General features: G+C 34.6%; 1 protein-coding gene across 2 annotated transcripts in view; it reads right to left on the minus strand.

Moving 5' to 3' along the window:
• INTS6 (integrator complex subunit 6) overlaps nt 1–23,524 on the minus strand; it is an 88,908-nt gene that overhangs the window by 31,767 nt on the left and 33,617 nt on the right. The gene's annotated exons all lie outside the window — the stretch shown is intronic.

Raw genomic sequence — 23,524 nt, forward strand, 5'->3', positions numbered from 1 at the left:
GATCCCAGAGCATTTCTTCGAAGAATTTTAACAGGAGATGTAACATGGCTTTAACAGTATGATTCTGGAGACAAAGCACAATCAAAGCAATGGCTACCAAGAGATGGAAGTGTCCAGTCAAAGCAAAAGTGGACTGGTCAAAGTAAAGGTCATGGCAATAGTTTTTTGGGATGCTCAAGACATTTTGTTTGTTGACTTTCTGTAGGGTCAAAGAATGATGATATCTGCCTATTATGATGAGTGTTTTGAGAAGGTTAGTCAAAGCTTTAGCAGAAAAGCCCAGGAAAGCTTTGCCATGACAAAGCTTCTCAACCATGACAATACCCACTGCTCATTCCTCTCATCAAACAAGGGCAACTTTGTGAGTTTCGATAGGAAATCATAGGCATCCACCTTACAGTCCTGATTTGGCTCCTCCTGACCTCTTTTTCTTTTCTAATCTTAAAAAATCTTTAAAGGGCTCCCATTTTTCTTCGGTTAATATTGCAAAAAGGACTACACTGACATGGTTAAATTTCCAGGCCCCTCAGTTCTTTAGGGATGGACTAAATGGCTGGTGTCATCACTTACAAAAGTGTCTTGAATTTGATGGAGCATATGAGAAAAAAAAGTTCATATTTTTTATTTTTATCTTTTAATTCCATTTTTCCATGAACTTTCTGAAGTACCCTCATTACTTTTATCAGACACCATCAAATAGTTTTCCAAAGTGGTTGTACCAATTTACACTCCCACCAGCAACTGGAGAACCAGTTGCTCCATATCTCCCTAATCACACTTAGTATTGGCTGTCTTTTTCATTTTAGCTGTTTTATTGTGTGTATGGTGGTATCTCAGTGGGGTTTTAATTTCCCTGATGTCTATGGAAGTTGAACAACTCTTCATACACTCATTGACTGTTTCAATGTGCTCTTTTATAAAGTACTGTTAAAATCTTCTGCCTATTTTTTTAGTGGTGTCTTTTAATAAATGGAATTTATCTCAATGTATTTTTTTCTTTTCTTGGTAGTGCTTTTTGTGTCCTCAAACATCATGAAGATGCTCTCCCATGTTTTCTTCTAAAAGCTTTATTATTTTACCACTTACAATTAAACTTGAAATACATCTGGAATTGAGTTTAGTATATGGTATAAAATAGGGGTGAAGATACATTTTTTTCCCAAATGAATATCCAATGACAAAGTACCATTTATTGAAAAAAAACCATCCTTTTTATGCTGCATTGGAATGACACCTCTTTCTTACATTGGGTGACTGTACATGTGTGAATCTGTATCTGGGTCAGAAACAATGTAAGATTAAAAAAGGCAAGAAGCAAAATAATATGCACAGAATAGCATCTATATGCACTGTTAAAAGTAAACAATATTTAGTATAGTTTTATATATGCGTAACATATACATGTAGTAAAAGTAAGAAAACATGCACTAGACTATACACCAAATTCACAATTGTTGCTTCCTAGAAAGGAGTAGAGGGAGGAAAGTGACACTGACTAGAACAAGAAAGGAGACTGCACACGTAGACTATAACAATGTTCTGTTTCATTTACTACATTTTTTAAAATCCAAAAGTAAAAAAGGACAAAACTCAGCAAATATGGCATAAATTTTTGTATCACTTATACTTATCCAGAATAATGTTACATATTAATATGGAGATAACTGTCAAAAGCCAGTAAGTTATTCATTCAAGTAGTTATCTATCCCTCTTTTATAATGTCATTATTTTATTCCAAACCAATGACAAGAAAACTTCATATGTGCCTCAACTCAATGAGAGCTAGATTAGCTATAATTACTAACCCCAAAGCTCAGATATTTGTAAAGATCCTAACAAAGAGTTCTACTTGATCAGCTATTAAAATATTCTGCAAGGGCTGGCTGGTTAGCTCACTTGGTTAGAGCGCAGCCTTATAAGACCAAGACCAACGGGTTCAGATCCCCATACTGGCCAGCTGCCGAAAAAAGGAAAAAAAAAATCTGCAAGAGGGTAGAATACTTCCTGAAAATTACAGATGCATTCACCCATCATTTTTTATGAACCTACCAAATATTGGGCATGTTTGGCTCTGGGGATTTTTTTTTTTTTTTTTTTAAAGATGACCAGTAAGGGGATCTTAACCCTTGACTTGGTGTTGTCAGCACCACACTCAGCCAGTGAGCGAACCGGCCATCTGTATATGGGATCCGAACCCGGGGCCTTGGTGTTATCAGCACCACACTCTACCGAGTGAGCCACGGGCCGGCCCGGCTCTGGGGATTTAAAGATGAATAATAAAATATGGTTCCAGTAATCGAAGAGTTCTGAGGAGAGGAATCACGTTTCCGAGATATATTTAAACCGACAAACAGGAAGAAGAAAACTGAAAATCACAGTACTAGCTATTGACATATTTAGTAGGATTTTTATTTCTAAACACTTCAAAGAAAAATAGCTTTATAAGAGCTGGTTTCTAAGGCTGAATCCCAGGAAACTATTATGACAGTATTGAAATTTTAGTATCTAAACTAATGATGCTAAAAATAATTAGCCATTAATAACAACAATAATATTTCCATAGTAGTTACTATTAGATGCCAGCCATTGTTCTAACCATTTTATATATATTAATTCATTTATCCACAAAATAAACAAATGAGACTGGCACTATTCTAATCTCAATTTACAAATGATAGAAAGTGAAATACAGAGAACTTCAGCAACTTGTCAGAAGGTACACAGGTAGTAAGCAGTAGGAAGACAGAATTCAAGCCCAGGCAGTCTGGCCTCTAATTCTGTGTTCCTAAACAGTGCATTATACTGCCTACCTATTTTTTAAACCATAACCTGCATTTAAAAAAACCAAATGTTGAGATATTAACATAAAAACTAATTTTATTAGATGGAAAAAAACTTTAATTATAAAAATAGCCACTTAAAAAATTTTTTTTTAAATCATCGATTTCTGGATCAATCTAGTGATTTTAAGTCACTACTTAATACTTCTTCTAAACACTTTAGATTGACTGTTTTTATAATGTAAAGTCCTATGCTTTTCCCCCAGTTTTTCTTTTATCCACGGAAAGTAACAGTAATATACTTTTCTCCTTCCCTTCCAATTCTCAATACATGGGTAATAACAACAATAAAAATAAACAATAGTAATACTAGCTAGCATATTTTGAGCAAGTCCTATGTGCCAAGCACCACTGTATGAGCTTTATATATAATATTTATAACAAATGTATGGGGTAGACACTATGATTATCCCCATTTTAGAGATGAGTTGTAAAATAAGATTGCATGTTAGGAGACATCTGTTTGGAGAATACACTCATGCAACACCTGCTACATAATCAAGTTTAGAACATCTAAGGAGGACTGCAAATTTTAAGAATTGGATAAATCATGTATGATTAAATAATACAGTAACTTTCTTATAACCATAATATTATTGGCCTTTAGTAGGGTCTTTGTAAGATTATACTTGGCAAAGCTTCAGTCTAATGTACTAATAAGCAACGAAAGTTACTATTTCTACTTACAAAGGTTTTTTTTACTTGAATACAATTGAGGTTTTCTACATTGTTATTTTAAATGATTAATTTCAGTGATATCAATAATCCCAATATCTTATGTAATTATGTTGGTAGCTCACAAAAAAGGAAATGTTAACTCCAATTTAAATTTAGGAAGACTGTTCTATTTTACCTTCTTTCCTTTGGAGACCTTATTGCCCTTTCACCTTTGAGTACTTCCTGAACTTCTTACCAGAAAAAAGAATAAAACTTATTTCTCCACTGGTCTGAAAAACAAGTGGCAAAATAGTCTATCACTAAGTATGCTCAAACCTTATGTACTTATAAAAGTGCAATTTCCCCTTCATTTGATTGTTTTCTAATTGATTATGGCTCAGACCTTTATTATTTGTGACTGGCTAAAATCGCACTAAAGCTCACCTTAAGCTTTAATATTTAATTATTAATGGCACTATTTCAGAATTTAATAAGGATATACCAAGCCTAATAAATAAGGTATGATACAGTGTTTTAGCTAGCTCACTTTAAGAGACACTATTATAAAATTTCAGATAACCAGGATTCTCATACATTATTACTTATTTTTTTAAACTGCAGAATGTAAAAAAATACATAGACATAAATAGTACAAGAAGATAAAAAATATATTTTTTAAAACATCTTTCATTCAGGAATCAAAACAGATGTCTCCTGGTGTACAACCTAACTGGCTCCTGGATGGGAATCATACCAGAGCCCACCATGAGTCATGGCTGATCTGTACCAACACTTAAGGAGGTTTCCCCTTGAACCTAGATGTTCTGCCAACTGGTTTTATTATTGAAGTAATTCAGATTACATGTCCTTTCATAACCCTATTTCCCACTTCAGTTTTAAGGACTTGTCTATTTGGCAGCCTATCGCACCCAGTTTGGGAGAGGGCAGGGAGGAGGATATGATTCTTTTCTGTCTCCCCATAGTATTTGCCAAATGAAAGAATAAGTGAGGTCCCACTCCCACAGTCTAAGGAAAGTACAAGAGTAAGAGGAGCAAAGTGAGTGTTATAATTAGAGCATAAGCACCCCTCGGTGTCCTGCCAACAAGAATTGTGCTCCCTCCACCCCAACACACATCCATATACAGATACAAACACGGTTTCCACAGTAAGATATATGATGAGTCACGGAAACAGGTAGTCTTATCTCCAAGAGTTGGGAATGTTATTCTCTCTCTGTGCATGTACCTAGCTTGTCTCTGTGGTCCTTGGATGTGCCCACACATAGAGGATACAAAGGCATGATATGCAAAACCTGCCTGACACCCGGAGCAGGGAGTGGAGAAACAATTATTCCATATATTGGTGCCACAGCAAGTACTCCATCTAGCTCAGTGTACAATATTCATAATGTGAAGTCACATATGGACATACTTCCACTGAGGACCACTTGTAACATAACCTCATAAATTCTTGCTTTATTAAGAGATACAAAGAACTTGACTACATATTACTTCTTGTAATTCTCTGCCTCACACATCAAACCATAAATCTTTTTTATAGTTTATTGCACTGGCCTAGTACCAATGAACCTGGAATAGTATCAAAGAAGTAATTAGGTCACAAGTAACAAATTTTAATTGTTACCATGTGAGGCCTTTTAAAAGAAATAAGAATTGAGACCCCAAAAGGAGCTATAACTCGAGTTATTTTTGAAAAGGCAACACATTAGACACTGTAATTTCCCACCTTCAAGAACATGTATAATTGTAATATTATGATAGATACAACAGTAAAATATGATAAGATACATAAGAATAAATGATTATCTAGATGAACCAGGGAAGGCTTCCCAGAGGAAGTAGCATCTAAACAAATTTGAAGATGAAAAATTTACTGAGGATCTAGAACCTCATGCAGGTTGGGGCAATGCAGAGTGAAAATCTTGATCAAAACAGGAAGCAAAAAAAGAATCAAAAGAACAAATACTGGAATAAAAATTCAAACTTCAGAACTGCTGGAGAATAAAGCACAAAAGAAGAGAGAAGTTGAAGATTTTAAGAAAGCCTTTAAGAATAGGTAGGATTTAAAAAAAAAAAAAAAAAAAAGATAGGTAGGATTTTCATATGGGGAAATATAACATTCAGGAAACGGAACATGTGAGGAAAGTAATAAAAAGCATTCAGGAAATTAGTAGCCCAGTTTTAGGTCCAGTTTAGAGAAAATATAGAGGAATGATTAGGAATTTTTCTTCATCTTCTAGTTGTTTCCCAGTGCTCTCACTCTACTGAAACAACTCTCATACTAAGTCATCAATGGTCTTTTTTGCTCACTGTGGTAGACAGCACAGTGTGGTGAAAGTGTTCCAGGCCTAAGTCTTACTAGGCCTTGCAGCTTCCTTTTCACTCCCATGGAAGGCTGCCACCATATAAAGGAGATTGAACTAGACTACTGAATGATGGAGAGACAGAAGCCACAAGGACAAGAAACTAGGTGCCCCAGCCAACAGTCAGCACCAAAGTCCCATACATATAAGATCATTTTATATGTTCCAGCCCCAGCTAAGCCCCTAGCTGACTGCAGCCAAGCCACCAAATCTTAAGAAATAATAACCTATTGTTTTAAGCCACTAAGTTTTGGGATGACTTGTTACACAGTAATACATAACCAAAGAAACATTAAATCTAGTGTAGATTTTCAGATTTACCTCCTAAGCAGCATTCAAAACTACTTCCCACTGTTCTGAAAGACATCTTCCTTTGGCTTTCTCACTCAAAGAGTCTTTCGGTTTTTCTCCTATTCTCTGGCTCCTCCTCTGTCTTCCACCCTCACGCCCAACCCGAACTCAACCTCCAACGCCTAGCTTTTAAGTGCTTCAGATTCTCAAGGCTCAATTTTAGGCCTTGGCCTATTTATACTCTCAACCCTAAACCCACCTACTCAAAGCTGGAATTACTATCTATACACAGATAATATTTTAAAAATTCTCTATGTCCAGCATATATCTCTCTCATGAGCAGCAACTATTCTTCTGCCTCCTTGATATTCCCTCTTGAATGGCTCAACAGTACCTCAAACTAAGCATGATCAAACCCACACTCATAATTTTCCTCCACCCAAAATGGTCCTCTTCCAACATTCCCTAGCTCGGTAAATGGCACCATAATCAATCCAGTTTTGCAAGAAGCCATCTCCCTGTTCTTTACATACCCAAATGCAAATATGTCAGCAAATTTTACTGATTTAATCTCCTAAATATATCTTGAAACTGTTGCTTCTTCTTCTACCAACACCATCTCTTCTACCAGCACCAACCTCCTTTTCCAAGCTATTGTCAGGACTAACACAACAGGGCCTAACTGATCTTCCAACACTCAATTTCGTCTCCCTTCCCCTGCCCTACCTCTAAATGAAACTCTCTCATGGCTTCCTTTTGCTTTTAAATTAATAACAACATTACTTGATATAGCCTTAAAGCCCCTTGTATGGTCAAGCCCAGCCTTCTTTTCCATCTTGTACTACAATCTCTCTTCTTTTATGCTCAAAGCCACATTAGCCTTCTTTCATTTCCTCATTCTCAAAACATACTCTCTCTGTCCATATGTGCTAGTTCCTCTGCCTGGTTCGATCTTCCTCCCCATTTTTTGTCTAGTAAATCTTACTCTGTGTTCAGATGTACAATAACATTATGAACTCTAACGTATAACTATATATAATTGTTAAATAATATACCAAATTATTCAGAATCTAACATAAAACATTTAGACTGAAAGAAATCATAAAGTATTAAGTCAGAAAGTTAACTTAAAGTGCATAGGTAAAAAAAACTTAAAAAATAAAATTAAAGTAAAAGCTTTGTGAATCATGTGAAAGCCATTATTTTCTAGGTAACTGAGAGCACTCAATGCCTGAAGTACAAAAACCCATCAACAGAAACTTCCTGTAGTACATTATATATGTCCCTATCTGTGAAAACAGTGAAATAAGCTGTGAAAGTTTTTGTATATATAAAAAATACAAAAACAAAAAATAAAATGTTTTCTTGAAATTCAAAAAAGTAGGAAGAGAAAAAAAGCCTAAAGACCTCAGATCCATACCAAGTATTTTACGAAATCACATAACAAGTTAACAGCCTGACAATTCATCATTTACTGAACCCCTGGTAATGTGCCAGGGCTTCAATTAGATTCCCTGCTTAATCATCTTACTTAATCTTCCAGCAAACTTATTATCTAAGATTCTAAGGTGTATTGTCAATTAAATATTTCTTGGCTTCCCCCAAATTTAACATTAAATGTACATAAAAATTTTTCCAACAATAGCATATAATTATCCATACAGTTGCATATCCCTTTCTTCTTCCATATCACAGTTTCACAGAGTTTGAGTCTAAGTCTCCTCTGGACTGAGTTGAGAGGTTCTTCTAAATTCCTTGTGGCCATGAGAAATTAAGCAGAGAATCAGGGTCATATTTTACTGCCTGTGTGTATGACCTTGACCTCTTTAGCACCTTTAGTTTCAATAGTATAATTTCAAGGTATATTAATGACTACTAGCATTTCATTTGCATTTCCTATTTGATTAACCTTAGAATAATTTCATATTCTTATTTCAATTATAAATTATCAGACAACATAACGCTTCTCTTTACAAGTCTGGCTTTGGACAAATGTTTGATCCTTCAGTAATAATTCTGAGCGAAACAGTAATAACACCATCATATAGCTTTGACAGTTTTACCTCTCTTCTCACAAATTTGGTCATTTCAACTGCTTTTATTTGCATTACTGGTGTATGTTAGGTAATCTATTGTTTGTATCCTATTTTTTGTGTATTTCAATGTTAATTCACCATAAGGTAATAATCTTTTTTTTATATAACCAAATGTAACCTGTGAACCATGCTTGGATTCTGATTCAAACAGAACAACTGTGGACATTTGTGAGACAAGTAGGGAAATGGGGATGTAGATTGGGTGTTACATTATTTCTTGGACCCTTTAAATCTTTTGTTAAGCTATAAAATTAAAATAAATTAAGATTTGGTAACATTTATTAGAATAAATTAAAATGTTGTTAAGCTATGGAACACTGCAGATGTAGATATATATATTTAGATGTCCTTATAGGTTAAAGATAAACACAGAAATATCTATGGGTGAATGATTTGATGTCTACAATGTAACTTAAAATAATCTTCAAAAAAGTGTGGATGGTGTGGAGGAGGGGTAGAGAGATAAAACCAGACAGCAAAATATGGATAATTATGAAAGCTAGGCAAGGGTTCTTGAGATTTACTATTTTCTCTACTTTTGTGTACATCTCAAAGTTTCCACAATAAATAAAGTTTTTAAAAATATGGACATATGTGAATAACCAACACAACTAGTGAAAATGCAAGCAAAAGCCTCTGTGGAAAGGAAACCAGAATGGGGAGGAAGTCTGCTTTTATTACTACCCCTCCTATAAAATTTAATTAGTAGACAAAAGTTCATATTATTTTAATCAAACTATTTTAAACTCTTTCAAATAAAATATAAAATTTCACCTGCATGAGGTGCCACAAAAGCAGGTAATTTAGCTGGAACAATAACTAAATGACCCCGTACCCATGTTTAAATATGCACTGACACAGGCAGTATCAGATACAAATATATTACAGCTTATTCTTCACCTAAAAACTGGCAAATTTCTACTAACAGTAATTTTCAGGCCCATCCTGGTTTCAGAAAGAAGATTGGAAATGAGTGGATAGCATTTCCTACAATCAAAGAAATATACAAATATCATTTTAAGGAGGGAGATAAGGAAACCTTGCCACAAAGAAATGGATAAATTTGTCTAAGTTGACACAGGTTCTAGAAAAAATAAAATGTAAACCTACATTCTTACCACGTTGCTATATGCCTGTAACATATCTGGATCCGCATCTAATGTTTATACTGTACAATGTACTGTCACCCTATTAAGATATGTTTTTCTGCTTGACCTTACAGTAAATAATCCCAGACTGCTGCTTTCTGGGTTCCTGTGTCTGCTTGTTTACAACATCACTTTTGAGTATCAGTTTGCTCATCTATACAACATATTAACAAGGTTGCTTACACACACACACACACAAACAATATATACATAAACAATATAAAACAAGATTGGTTTAACATTCAAAAACTAATCAATGTAATTCGCTACCATATTAACAGAACTCAAGAAAAAAAATATTATCATCAATATATGCATAAAAAATATGACAAAACTCAACATCCATTCATAATTTAAAGCAAAAACCTCTCAGCAAACTGGGAATAAAGAGGAACTTCCTCAACCTGATAAAAAGATTATGTTAAAAATCACACTTACATGGTGAAAGGTGGAATAATGCACTACCCAACCCATCCCCTCAGATCAGGAACAAGACAAAAATGTCCATTCTCACCACTTCCACCAGTACATTAAGGGAAGAAAAAGAAATAAAAGGCAGACAGATACTGGAAAGGAAGAGTAAAACTGTCTATATTCAGACAACATAATTTTGTGCATAAAAAATTCCAAGGAATTTAGAAGATGTTAGTAGATAATAAGTATATTTAGGAAGATCATAGGATACAAGGTCAAAATACAAAAAAAAATAAAAATAAAAAATACTAACTATCTATGCAATAGCAACAAATAATCAGAAATTGAAAGTAAGGGGCTGGCTGGCTAACCTAACTGGTTGGAGCGTGGTGCTGATAACACCAAAGTCCAGGGTTTGATCCCTGTACCAGCCAGCTGCCAAAAATAACAACAACAACAAAAAAAGCAAATAGAGACTGAAAGTAAAAAGACCAATTTACAATAGCATCAAAATATATGAAATGCCTAACATGTGTAAAACTTATACAGTGAAAACTACCAATATTGTTGAGAAAATAAAGACCTAAAAAATCTGACAAATATGCCGTGCTCATGGATCAGAATAACCAAATGTAAAGTGTCAATTTTCCCCCAAATTAATTTACCGATTCTTGCAATAGACTTTCTTATATAAATTAACTAGCCTAATTCTAAATTTACATGTAAACACAAAGGACCTTGCATAGACAAAACAGTTTTGAAAAAGAAAAACAAAGTTGGAGACTTAAACTACCTGATTTCAAGACTTATTATAAAACTATAGCAGTTGAGACAATGCCATATTGCCGAAAGACACAGTTTATCAACAAAATAGAATAGAAAGTTCAGAAACAAAAATACAAATACATGGACAATTGACTTTCAACAAAGATGACTCGGCAATTCAATAGGGAAAGGATAATCTCTTCAAAAACAGTATTGGAACATGGATGGACCTTGAGAGAATTATATTAAGTGAAACAAGTCAGGCACAGAAAGAGAAATACCACATGTTCTCACTTATTGGAGGGAGCTAAACATTAATATATAAATTCACACACACACATACACACACACACACACAAACCGGGGGGGGGAAGAAGATATAACAACCACAATTATTTGAAGTTGATACAACAAGCAAACAGAAAGGACATTGTTGGGGGGGAGGGGGGGAGGGAGAAGGGAGGGAGGTTTTGGTGATGGGGAGCATTAATCAGCTACAATGTATATCGACAAAATAAAATTTAAAAAAAAAAAAAAAACAGTATTGGTAACAATTAGTTAAACACATGTCAAAAAAAATAAACCTCAACATTTTCCTCCCATCATACATAGAAAATTCTAAATGAATCATGACCCTAAAAGTAAGAGCTCACACTATAAAACTCCTTAGAGAAAATACAGGAGAAAAATTAATTTTTGATTATACATATTTATGGGGTACAGAGTTGACTATAAGTATTTGTGTACAGTACGTGATGATCAAATAAGTATTAGGACATTCATCATTACAAATCATAATTACTCTTTGTGTCCCTTACCCAATTCCTCCCTCCCCCTTTCCCACCTTTAGTAACTATAGGTCTCAGGAGAAAACTCTTAGTAATCCTGGGTTAGGCAAAGATTTCTTAAATAGGACAAAGAAAACACAAACTATAAAAATAAATTTAAAAATTACTCTTCAAAAGATATTGTAAAAAATGAAAAGGCAAGCCACAGACTGGGAGAAAACATTTGAAAAGCATATATCCAACAAAGGTCTTATATCCAGAATATGTAAAAAATACTTTAACTCATTAACAAGAAGACAAGCAACCTAGTAAAAAGTAGTCAAGAGATAAGAACACTAACTTCACTAAAGAAAATACACAGTAAATAAGCACATGAAAAGATGTTCAACATCTTTAATTATTAAGGAAATGCAAATTAAAACCAAAATGAGATACCACTATCCACCCATTACATTGCCTAAAATATTAAAACCTGACAAAATTCAAGTACAGGTAGGGTGTGGAACAACTGGGATTCTCATATCTTCCTGGTGGGAATACAAAATAGTACAGCAGCCAATTTAGCAAAGAGTTTGGCAGTTTCTTACAAACTTAGATATATACTTACTATATGATCCCCCAACTGTGTACCTAGGTATATACCCAAGAAAAATAAAAAATATGTATATAAAAAGGCTTGTGCACTAACGTTCATAGTGGCTTGATTCCTAATAGTCAAAAGATCCAAATGTTCCACCTGGAAAATGGATAAGCAAATTGTGATATAGCCAATTCAATAGAATACTACTCAGCAATAAAAAGGAACTACTGATACATACAACAACACGGATGGATCTCAAAAATATTATGTTAAGTGAAAGAAGCCAGCCACAAAAGACTACACACTGAATGATTCCATTTATATGAAATTCTAGGAAAGACAAAAAACTATAGTGACAGGAAGAAGATCAGTGGTTGCCAGGGGAGCATGGTAGGAATTAATTGTAAACGGACATGAGAGAACTTTTTTGGAGTAATGGATATATTTTACATTATTGTTGTGATATTAATTACATGACTGTTTATACATTTGTCAAAACTCAAGTTTTACATTTGAAATTGCTATATTTTAAGGTGACAATAACAACAACAACAAAAGAAAACAAGCAAAGAAAAATATGAACACCATATGAGTATATTTAATGGCCAAACAAAAGGAGGGGGAAGGGGGACGCTCTAGAATGCAAATGTCATTTGATTTAGGATTCAGTACCTTACACTATACAATGCCACCGCCCTTCTAAGAATGCCTCCCTAAAGATCTGGATGAGAATTTTCATTCTCAGTCTTCTTCCATGGGGATACAAAAGACACATGCTTGGAGGTACACAACCATACATACGCATTCTCTCTCTCTCTCCCCGACTTCTCCCTCTCCCCCATAGGAGTACTGGAGTTAATTCTTAGGAAGATAATCTATGTATCCTACTCTCTACCACTTAAAGCAACACAACAAAATGGGAGCAACAGAGTAGCTTCATTATAAGGAATAACTGAAGTACTTTAAACTTTTAATAACAATAAATTCCTTGGCATACATTTCACATAGTACCAGTATATCCACATTGTGGCTGAGAACCTCATCCAAGCAGACTGGAGCACCAGCAAATTCATTCATTCACTCTTTCAATAAAAATACATAAAGAACTAATGCTGTCAGTTAATGTATAAGTGGGCAAAAATCTCCAAAGTAATGAAAATTATTGATTTTAAACAAATTAAGTCAATTAGTAGTTCCTGAGCTACAGTAGAGCTAGAAAATAAAGTAACACTCATGACACAACTGCAGAATAATAATATTATTTATATATATATATATAAAATCAAATGCTAAATTTTGTGGCGTTTATAAACTTCATTCAAGGTATGGATATCAACTGAGTGACAACTATGTGCCAGGCACTGGGGTAAGCAAAAGGAATATAGGATAGTCCTTGCCCTTGTAGGGCAGTTAGAAAGCCTGACAGTAAGCAAATAAGCACACAGTAATCATAATTATACACTATGATAAATGCTATACAGAAAAGGATTTTTTTCTTTTTTATTTAAAGGATCAAAACGGAATCCTATACTCCAGCCTTGACTAATGCAGATCACAGAACCAGTAAGTCCCTTGCACCAATACTTCTTCTAACTAAACCTCTATATCCCACCTAAAACTCAACCCTCCCTGATGGCACAAGTGTTACCTTCAAAGGTAAGTAAGTCTTCTCTGTCTTCTCTAAACCCTACAAGAAGAATTAGGAATGTCTCCTTTTTGTACTGTGACAGAGAATAATAAAACCAGTAAAATTTCTTCAGTACTTATTATCACCTTTAATCATTACAACACCATGAGACATAGGTATTATTATCCCCATTATAAACACAAGAAAACTGAAACTTAGAAGAGAGAATAAGGTTATACCTCTAATTAGCTGCAGAGCCAGGAATCACACCATGATCTTACGACATAAGCATGTTCTTTAACCAGTAAATTTTAAATAATTACCTTAAATTTGAATTGGAACTAATAATATGAATTCATGACATATTTCCTTTTTCAGAAAAGAAATAACTCCTAGCTCTGTCCACTGAAAAGGCCCCCAAACAGTCACCAACTCAACAGCAATGATCACCCCTAAAACCCAGGTTATGGTCTCCATATACCATCTACTAATGGAACCAGAGCTGATTCCAGATCTGAGGCAAAAATGTACAAGATAAACTTAGAACAAGCTATCATACTAGAAAACAAAGGAACTTCAAGCTTTAAAAGTATTATTAATTTCTTTACCAACACTTTGATTTCAGAAACTGATAACTGCTCCTCCAAATCTGATCTCTCTTCCCTCCTTCCACTAATCAAAACCCCCAAATTTTAGCCAGACACACAGCCATCCAAGCAGAGATCACCGTTTCTACTCTGTCTTGCAGCTAGTGTGGCCAAGTTCTAGTGAACAGACTCTGATTGGAACTGTCATGAATAAGTTTTAGGTTATGCTCATATTAAGAAGCTGCCTGCCCTCTACACTCTTTACTCCTTCCCACAGGCTGAAATTCAGAATGTGTTTATAAAACCAGCATTAACCATTCAGATGAAAGTAAAGAGAGCAACAAAGTACAAGGAACCCAGGACCCTAGACAATAGCTTGGAGCAGAACCACCCTAACTCCCCGACTATTAACCAGTACTGTCTTTGATGTGAGAGGAAAAGCTTTCCTATCTTTCTAAGCCACTATTATTTTTGTCCCAATTAGAGTAGCTGAACCAATATCCTAAAAATATACCCTGCCAGAAGCTTTTCAGAATCCTAGATACTTGTCAATTTGTTTTCCTTTGTTGCAAAAAAATATGCATCTAAAGAGGCAATATATGTGTGTTAAGGGCAAGAAAACACACATTCTAATCAAACTGATGGTAAATGCCTTTGTGATTTTTAATAAATAGAAAGCTGGCACCTCTAGCCTCAAGTCCCACTCCAGTCCCAATTATTCAGATTTGCTTGGATAACATAGATGGAAAAAAGCTTCAATAAAATTTTAATGTTTTTGGTGAAACCAGGGGTATTTCCTAAATCTCGTTCATCAAATATAATACTGCCTTAGGCCCTACTCATAACATAACAAGAAAACACGTAAGCAGTACGAGGCCCTTAGAGATTCATTTCCAATTTCCTCCTTCCCAACAGATATAGGAATAGTTCTAAGACTCTAGACTGAATTCCTCAACTTCCTTTCTCTCCCTAAGGTTTTATCCTCCAACAATGCCAATCTCCAGGTCTTTTTCTAATTATTTCCAAGAAGAACAATTCAAAATTCAAGGATATCCAAACTGATACAATCTGGTTGAGGAAAGGTATATGAAAGAGATCTGCCTATCCTAGAATTTGCTGCTTGGGAAACTCACAATTAAAGAATCACTGCACTCTGTTATGGCACCTTCATACGCTGCCAAGTATGAGAGTCTCATTAAAAAGGAAGGGATGTACTAAGGGCCACGAAATTGTTCACTTTAAAATGATTAATTTTGTTATGTAAATTTCACATCAATTAAAAAATATACAAACCTTAGCAAAAGCCAAGCACTTTACCAACCCAGTTAAGGAAAACTCTCAGAAAGAACAATAAAGACAAAGATATAAGTAGGGGAGAAAAAGACATAAGGAGAGAAAACATAAAATAATAATAATAAGGGATCAATTCAGATATTCAGAAAGAAAAAATAGAGACACGGGAGGGAAAAAAACTGTCAAAGAAATAATATAATATCATTTCAGAAACTTAAAGGATATGAGTTTGCAAATTCAAAAGGACTTCAAAGGGCCCAGCACAATAAATTTAGAAATACCTACACCAAAAATCATCTCTTCATCCCTGGTAAAAAGAAAAATCCTGAAAACTTCAGCAGAGAAAAAATAACCTACAGGTCACAGAAAACAGAAAATAAAAATGGTACTTGACTTTTCAACAGTAACACTCAAAAGCTATAAGTCAATAGAACAATGCCTTCCAAACTCTTATAGTTAAACTATATCCAAACTAGAAATCAAGACCTGCAATAAACAAATATCAATTAAAGGTAAGGCCAGAACAGATATAAATGGCCCAACAATGAATGTCTTAAGTTACCTCCCATGAAGCTGCTGGAGAATATGCACCAACAAAGGAGGGCGTTTAAAAAAAAAAAAAAAAATGAAGAAAGATGATAAATAACATGGGATCTAGAAAACAGAAGACCTGACAGAAGAAAGAAGTCGAAGAAATTCCCATGATTATATGGAGAGAAAAACTAAGAACACTGCTCTCCACAGGCTTAGAGAACAACCCTATAGACCGGAGCAAGTAGCTAGAAGGCTCTAGAAATCTGAGGGGAAAAAAATTGAAACTGATAAATTACCTTATATGTCTGATCATATGGGGAGGCATTTTATTATTCTGAGGAAGAGTATGAGTATGAAGTAGTGATAAGAACTTAATTTTCTTAGAAAAAATAAAAATGAAATGAAAAACACTATATACTGAAGTAATCAATTATATACAGAAACTGCAATGGGACAATGAGGGAAGAGAAGTGTAAGAAAGCCAGTTCCTCATCTTCTACAGAAAGGAGCCAACCAATAATGTCTACAAAAGAAAATTTAAGCAATGTAAGCATAAGCTGGGAATAGGAACCCAAAGAAACAGCTCTAACAGTTAAAAGTAGGAATTATAAGTAGTGAGGAGGACGAGTAGTGAGGAGAAGTAGGTAAGTATCTGCTATTTCTCATAAGTAGGTGTAACCATTCATCCCCATTTGCCTGGGATCTCAATGTAATTCTTAATAGTGTTCCTTTTAACTTTCAAAAATGTCAAGTTTAGATGATCAAATTATATGATCACTCTATTTACTTAAAAGCCTGGTAGTGTATTTAATTTTTAAAATTATTTGCACAAATTACTTTGACTAAAAAAATTACAATTAAAAAAGGAAATGTATTCAAAAGATATTCAGGACCTAAAAGTAAACAGGATTAAGTGACAGATAAAATATTTGGATCAGAAGGAGAAGTCAAGCCAGGCAACTAGGTGAATAATACTTTCACAGAGAAGACAGGAAAGATTGTGAGTTTAGGTTTAGCATGTTGAATCTGAGGTACCTCTAAAACAGCCAACTAGAAGTATCCAGTACACAGTTGGCTAGATGGGACTAAAATGAAGGAAAAAGCTATAGGCTTTGCGAGTTTTCAGCCTATGGGTAATAAATGAAGCCATGGGAGTATAAGACGGCACCCAGAAAAGTTACAATAGATGGTGGCCAAAGACAAAAGCTTTAAAAAAAATCCAACATTTACTAAGAAGTTTTTTTTTAAACTTTAAATGCTTAACTTTTCTTAGTATTCAAATACACATAAATTCAATGGCTTCAAACTACCCTTGACACATCCCATTTGGACATCCTGGGAGATATCATTCATGCATTTTCCATTCCACAAGTATTATAAAAGGAATTCAAAGAGGCATAAGAAGTAGATCTTGCTATCCAGGAGTTCAAATCTAGTGGTAAGAAAAAACTGTGGAAAGAGTGATAAGAACTAAGCCCTCAAAGTGCAGAGAAGAAATCACAGCTAAATACCTAAAAGCTTCACTGGAGGTACCATTTGATCAGTGTTCCAACAAATGAGTAGGCTCTGGGGACAGAAGGATGAAGAGAAATAGGAAGCATTTCAGAATATGGAACAGGCATTGGTACATAAAACAGAACAATGTACTCAGGGAACAACAGGACAGTTCGGTACCAATAAAGCACTTAGAATCAGTATAAAGTAAATAAACCATGGAAAAAGTTGGAATCAAATCATAAAGGGCCTTTTATGCCTTATTAGGGAGTACAGATACCCCAAGGTAGGGAAAAAGAAGAGGGAGAATGCCTAAGTAACATCAAAATTCAATTAGAAAGATGAGGATGGCCAATTAGCTCAGTTGGCTACAGCATAGTGCAGATAACACCTAGGTCCAGGGTTCGATCTCTGTACTTGCCAGCCACCAAAAAAAAAAAAAAAAAGATAAGGGCTAGCAAAAAAAATCTTTGGAATCTGTTTATAGGTGGAAAAACATATATACAATGGATGAAGCCAAGGAAATGAATAATACTGCCTAAAAGTACATCAGTAAAAAGGCGAGAAAATCCACAATTAAACCAACAACACTTAGGGCAGACAAATAAACTAAGCTCACAAATGGGGATTAGAACACAACAGAAAGCCAAAGGAAAGCTAGGAGAGTGTAAACATAGAAGTCAAGAGAAGCTTTAAGAAAGAGTGTTCAATAACGCTAGCAAAACATAATGAAAGAGAAAAATTAAAAAGCAAATTTGGATTTGGAAGATGAAAAATTTATTAATGACCTTTAAGGTAAAATCAGAAGCCAGACAGTAATAGATTAAGGAAGGTAGGTAAGTCAAGGAGATATCAGAAATTACTTCTAAATTTGCTTTAAAAGGAAATAAGGAAGATATCACTAGGGGGAGAAAAAGGGTATGTGGGAGCAAAGATATGAGTTTTACCATATGATCCAGCAATCCCACTGCTCAGTTATTTAGCCAAAGGAAAGGAAATTAGCACACCAAAGAGATATCCACACTCCCATATTTATTGCAGGACTATTCATAATAGTCAAGATATGAAATTAACCTAGGTGTCCATCAACAGATGAAACGATAAAGAAAATGTGGTATATAAACACAATGAAATATTACTCAGCTACAAAAAAAGAATGAAATTGTCATCTGCGGCAACATGGACAAGCCTGAAAAGATATTAAGTGAAATAAGTCAGACACAGAAAGATAAATACTGCACGTTCTTACTCATATGTGGGAGCTAAAAAAAACAATTGAGCTTATAGAAGAAGTAGAGAATAGTATTGAGGCTGGGAAGGGGAAGGGGGAGAAGGGATAAGAGGAAGTTGGTTAACAGACACAAAATTATAACTACATAGGAAAAATAAGTTCTAGTGGTCCACAGTAGTGCTAGACACCGATAATTAACAATAATTTATCGTATGTTTTCAAATAGCTAGAAGAAGAGCTCAAATGCTCTCACCACAAAGAAATAACTGAGCTAAAAGAGGACTTTTAACATTTCCAACCCAAAGGAATCTAAATGTTTGAGGTAATGGGGAAAAAATAAAATCAGTGGTTCCCAGAGTTTCAGGAGATTAGGGAAAGGGATAGGGGAGGGATGAACAGGTGGAGGAACACAGAAGATTTTTAGGCCAACAAAACTATTCCATATGATAATGTAATGGTGAATACATGACGTGTTATGCATTAGGCAAAATCCATAGAACTGCATAATACACAGAGGAAACCCTAATATAAGATTAAGTTAATAATAATATATCAGTATTGATTCATAATTGTAACAAATGTACCATACTAGTGTAACATGTCAATAATAGGAGAAACTGTATAGTGGGTAGGGGGAAGATATGGGAACTACCTACTTTCTGCTCAATTTATCTATAAAACTAAAACTGCTAGAAAAATAAAGAAAAAAATAGAAATGATAAATATTTGTGATGAAAGATATGCTAATTACCCTGATTTGATCACATACCATATACATATATTGAAATATAACTCTGTACCCCATAAATATGTACAATTAAAATGTGTCAATTTAAATAAATTGATAAATAATAATTTTTAAAAAAGAATTTATCAATTTATTTCATTTTTGAGTGGCTGAACCAGGGAGGCAGAGTTATACAATCATCACCACTAATTTCAGAACATTTCCATCACCTGAAAAGGAAACTCCATATGCATTAGAATCCTCCCCTTTTCCCAAGTCTCTGGGAACCGCTTATTTCTGTTTCTATGGATTTGCCTATTCTGGACATTTCATAAAAATGGAATCCTGCATTATATCCATTATATATCCATTATATGGATATAGCACATTTTATTTATCCATTTATTAGCTGATAGACATTTGGGTTGTTTCTACATTTTGGCTATTACAAATAACGCTGTTATGACACTCATTTACAGGTCTTTGTGTGGACATATGTTTTCATTTCTCTTAGGTATATTCCCAGGAGTGGAATTATTGGACCATAGGATAAATCTATGTTTAACTTTTGAGAAACTGTCAAACTATTTTCCACAGCAGCTGCATCATTTTACGTTCCCACCAGCAATGTATGAGGGTTCCAGGTTTTCCACATTCTCACCAACATTTGTTATTATTCATCTTTTTTTTTTTTATAGCCATTATAGTAGATGTGAAGTAGTATCTCATGGTTGTGATGTGCATTTCCCTAATGACTAATGATGGTGAGCATCTTCTCAAGTTCTTATTGGCCATTTGTATATATTCTTCGGAGGAATGTCTTATCAAGTCCTTTGACCATTTTTGAATTGGGTTGTTTTGTTTTTCTGTTGTAATAGTTCTTTATATATTCTGGATACCAGGTTCTTATCAGATAAATGATTTGCAAGTATTTTCTTCCATTCTGTTACTATCTTTTCACTCTCTTGATAGTATACTTGGAGCACAAAGTTTTTTAATCTTGATGAAATCCTAGGTTTTTCTTTGGTTAAGCTTCTGGTGTCATGTCTAAGAAACTGTTGCCTAATCCCAGGTGATGAAAATTTATGCCTATGTTTTCTTCTGAGAGTTTTAGCTCTTGCATTTAGGTCTTCAACCCATTTTGATTTAATTTGATTTAATTTTCTTTTTTTTTTTTTTTTTTTGGAGGCTGGCCAGTGCAGGGATCCGAACCCTTGACTTGGTGTTATAATATAATACCGCACTCTAACCAAATGAGTAACCACCCAGCTCTGATTTAATTTTTGTATATAGTGTCAGGTAGGAGTTCAACTTCATTCTTTTGCATGTGAATATTCAGCTGTCCCACTACCATTTGCTGAGATTACTCTTTTCTCATTAAACTATCCTGGTTCTCTTGTCAAAAATCTACTGGCCATAAAAGTTGGGATTTATTCTGGACTCTCAATTTTATCCTGTTGACCAGTATGACTATTCTTATGCAGTACAGCACAGGGTGTTTTTGCTTTTTGTTTGCTTGCTGTTGTTTTCTAAATCCCACACTAGAGTGTAAAGAGTAATGAAGTAAAAAATAAAAAAACCAATGGTCAAATTCCAGCTCTACCTCTTAGTTGGGAATCAGCTATACTAAGACTTATTTTCCTCACTCCCACAGAATTGAAAATTAAGTGATATGTAAAGTTACATTGCAAACAATAAGAAGTAACACAGTTAAGTTTATACATATTTTCTTAATGATTAAGCTCAACCTCATACATTATATGTTGACACCCAAGAATAAAAGAAAGTTAACACAGTAAGAATTCTTCAATTCTGTTTCTAAGAAATGGTGCCTAGCACATAGTAGGCCCTCAATAAATATTTATTTAACAAAATTAACCATTTTCCAAGTGTTTTATATTTTTTTTCATTTTCTATGACTGTTAAGATGAGGAAAGAATCTGCAAATTTAAAAACATCATACTTCAGGTTCTTTCTTTAGCAGTTGTTTCCTTGAAAAAAATCAAGTAAACTTCCCTTAAAGTATTTCGAATACTATTATCCAGTATAAGCATTGAAGAAGGTTCTCCTTATACCATATTTAATAAGGAAAGAAAATGATTAAAGCCAAAGTGCATTCTATAAAATTTAATAACTATCTGATTCTTGAGTTGGTAGTTCCTAACAATTACACTCTACTAATGCAATGTACATCTTCAAGCATTAAAAAATAAAACTTTTTTTCAGTTTCAGTAGTTTATGGTCAGTACCTGCTCAGAAGGGCAACCATTTGCAACCAACAATATGGAAATACTTTTTTTTTTTTTTTTGGACTGTTAAGGGGATTGCAACCCTCGGCATGGTGTTGTCTGCACCACACTCAGCCAGTGAGCGCACAGGTCATCCCTATACAGGATCCAAACCCGCGGCGGGAGCACCACTGCACTCCCAAGCACTGTACTCTCCCGAGTGCGCCATGGGGCCAGCCCTGGAAATACTTTTTTAAACAAAGTTTTACCCCAACAAATTGCAAAGGTGAAGTCTAATTTTTTAACAACTTCATTGAGGTATAATTACCTACCATAAAATCCATCCATTTTAAGTGTCCAATTTGATCATGTTTAGTAAATTTACAGAGTTGTATAACCATCACCACCATGAAATTTTAGAACACTTCCAACACCCTAAAAAGACCCCTTGTGCCCAATTGCAGTCAGTTCCCAGTCCACCCTCAGGCAACCACAAATCTACTTTAGGAACATTCCATATAAATGGAATCACAAAATATGTGGTCTTTTGCATATAGTTTTATGTTTTTGAGGTTCATACATGTTATAGCATGTCAGCAGTTTTCTTTTGTTCGTATTGCCAAATAGTATTCCAAGTTTCTCTATTTTATGTCTGGCATAAATCAACTCACAAACAATTGTATTCACTTTTACAAAGAAGTAAAAATAGATGAGTTGCCAAAAAAATCTATTCCACACTACTACCACCATCTTTCTAAAATGCAAATCTGATCACTTTCTCCTCTACTAAAATATCTATGATGGGTCCTATCAACCTACAAGGCAAAATCCATGCTCCTTGGCAGAGCATACAATACAGGATGGGCCATGCTAATCTGTATAGTCTCATTTCCTGCTGCTTTTTTCTTGAACATTTCACTAATTATCAATACTGAGGGACATATGTTTTGCCCAAGCTCTCTTCTATCACCTTTATGCCTTTGCACTCATCTACTTCACAAACTTGAATTAATCTTTCAAAGTCCAACTCCAGACATTTCGAGCCAGCTCCTCCTGCCTCACTTTCTCAACTGTACTATCTTATCAGCTTGTGTTTCAATCATTTTACTTATACCATGCCATAACTTTACCTATCTCTCTTAACAAACTCACAACCCAGCACCTAAACTTGTATCTAAACTTCATTACTATTCAATAAGTATTTGTACAATTAAATTGAATACACTGACAGCTATTGTTCTTCTGCTTACCTCATTAAGGAAGATCAACTGCATGAATAAAGCCAACTCTAAAAACGATGCAAAAGGGACCTAACAGGAATAGTACAACACAACTCCAATGTCTAAGGCAGTGGTCTGCAAATAGGGTATACCCCAGGGGTCAGCAAACTATGGCCTACCAGCCAAATCCAGCCCACGGCCTATTTTTATAAATAAAATTTTATTGAACACAGCCATAATCATTCATTTAACACATTATTTAAGGCTGCTTTGCCCTGCAGCAGCAGAGTTGAGTAGTTCCAACACAGACCATATTGGCTGAAAAGCCTTAAATGTTCACTATCTGGCCCTTTAAAAAAAAGTTTGCGGACCCCTGGCACACATCACAATCCATATTATGCAGGAAGAAAATATCAGAACTTCTCTTGTATTCATCTTACCTTGTTAAACATTTACTTTTGTATATGTTTTCTAATATAATAACATTAAGACAGCAGTGATAAATACAATTTCTAAATTTTAAAATGTACAAACATTGGGGATAGTGCATACCCCACATTATTTTTTGCTAATATAGGTGGCTCAATTAAAAAAAAACAACCAGCAAGTCTTAAGACAAG

This window comes from Cynocephalus volans, chromosome 7 (assembly GCF_027409185.1).
Source record: "Cynocephalus volans isolate mCynVol1 chromosome 7, mCynVol1.pri, whole genome shotgun sequence".
NCBI classification, from domain to species: Eukaryota; Metazoa; Chordata; class Mammalia; order Dermoptera; family Cynocephalidae; genus Cynocephalus; species Cynocephalus volans.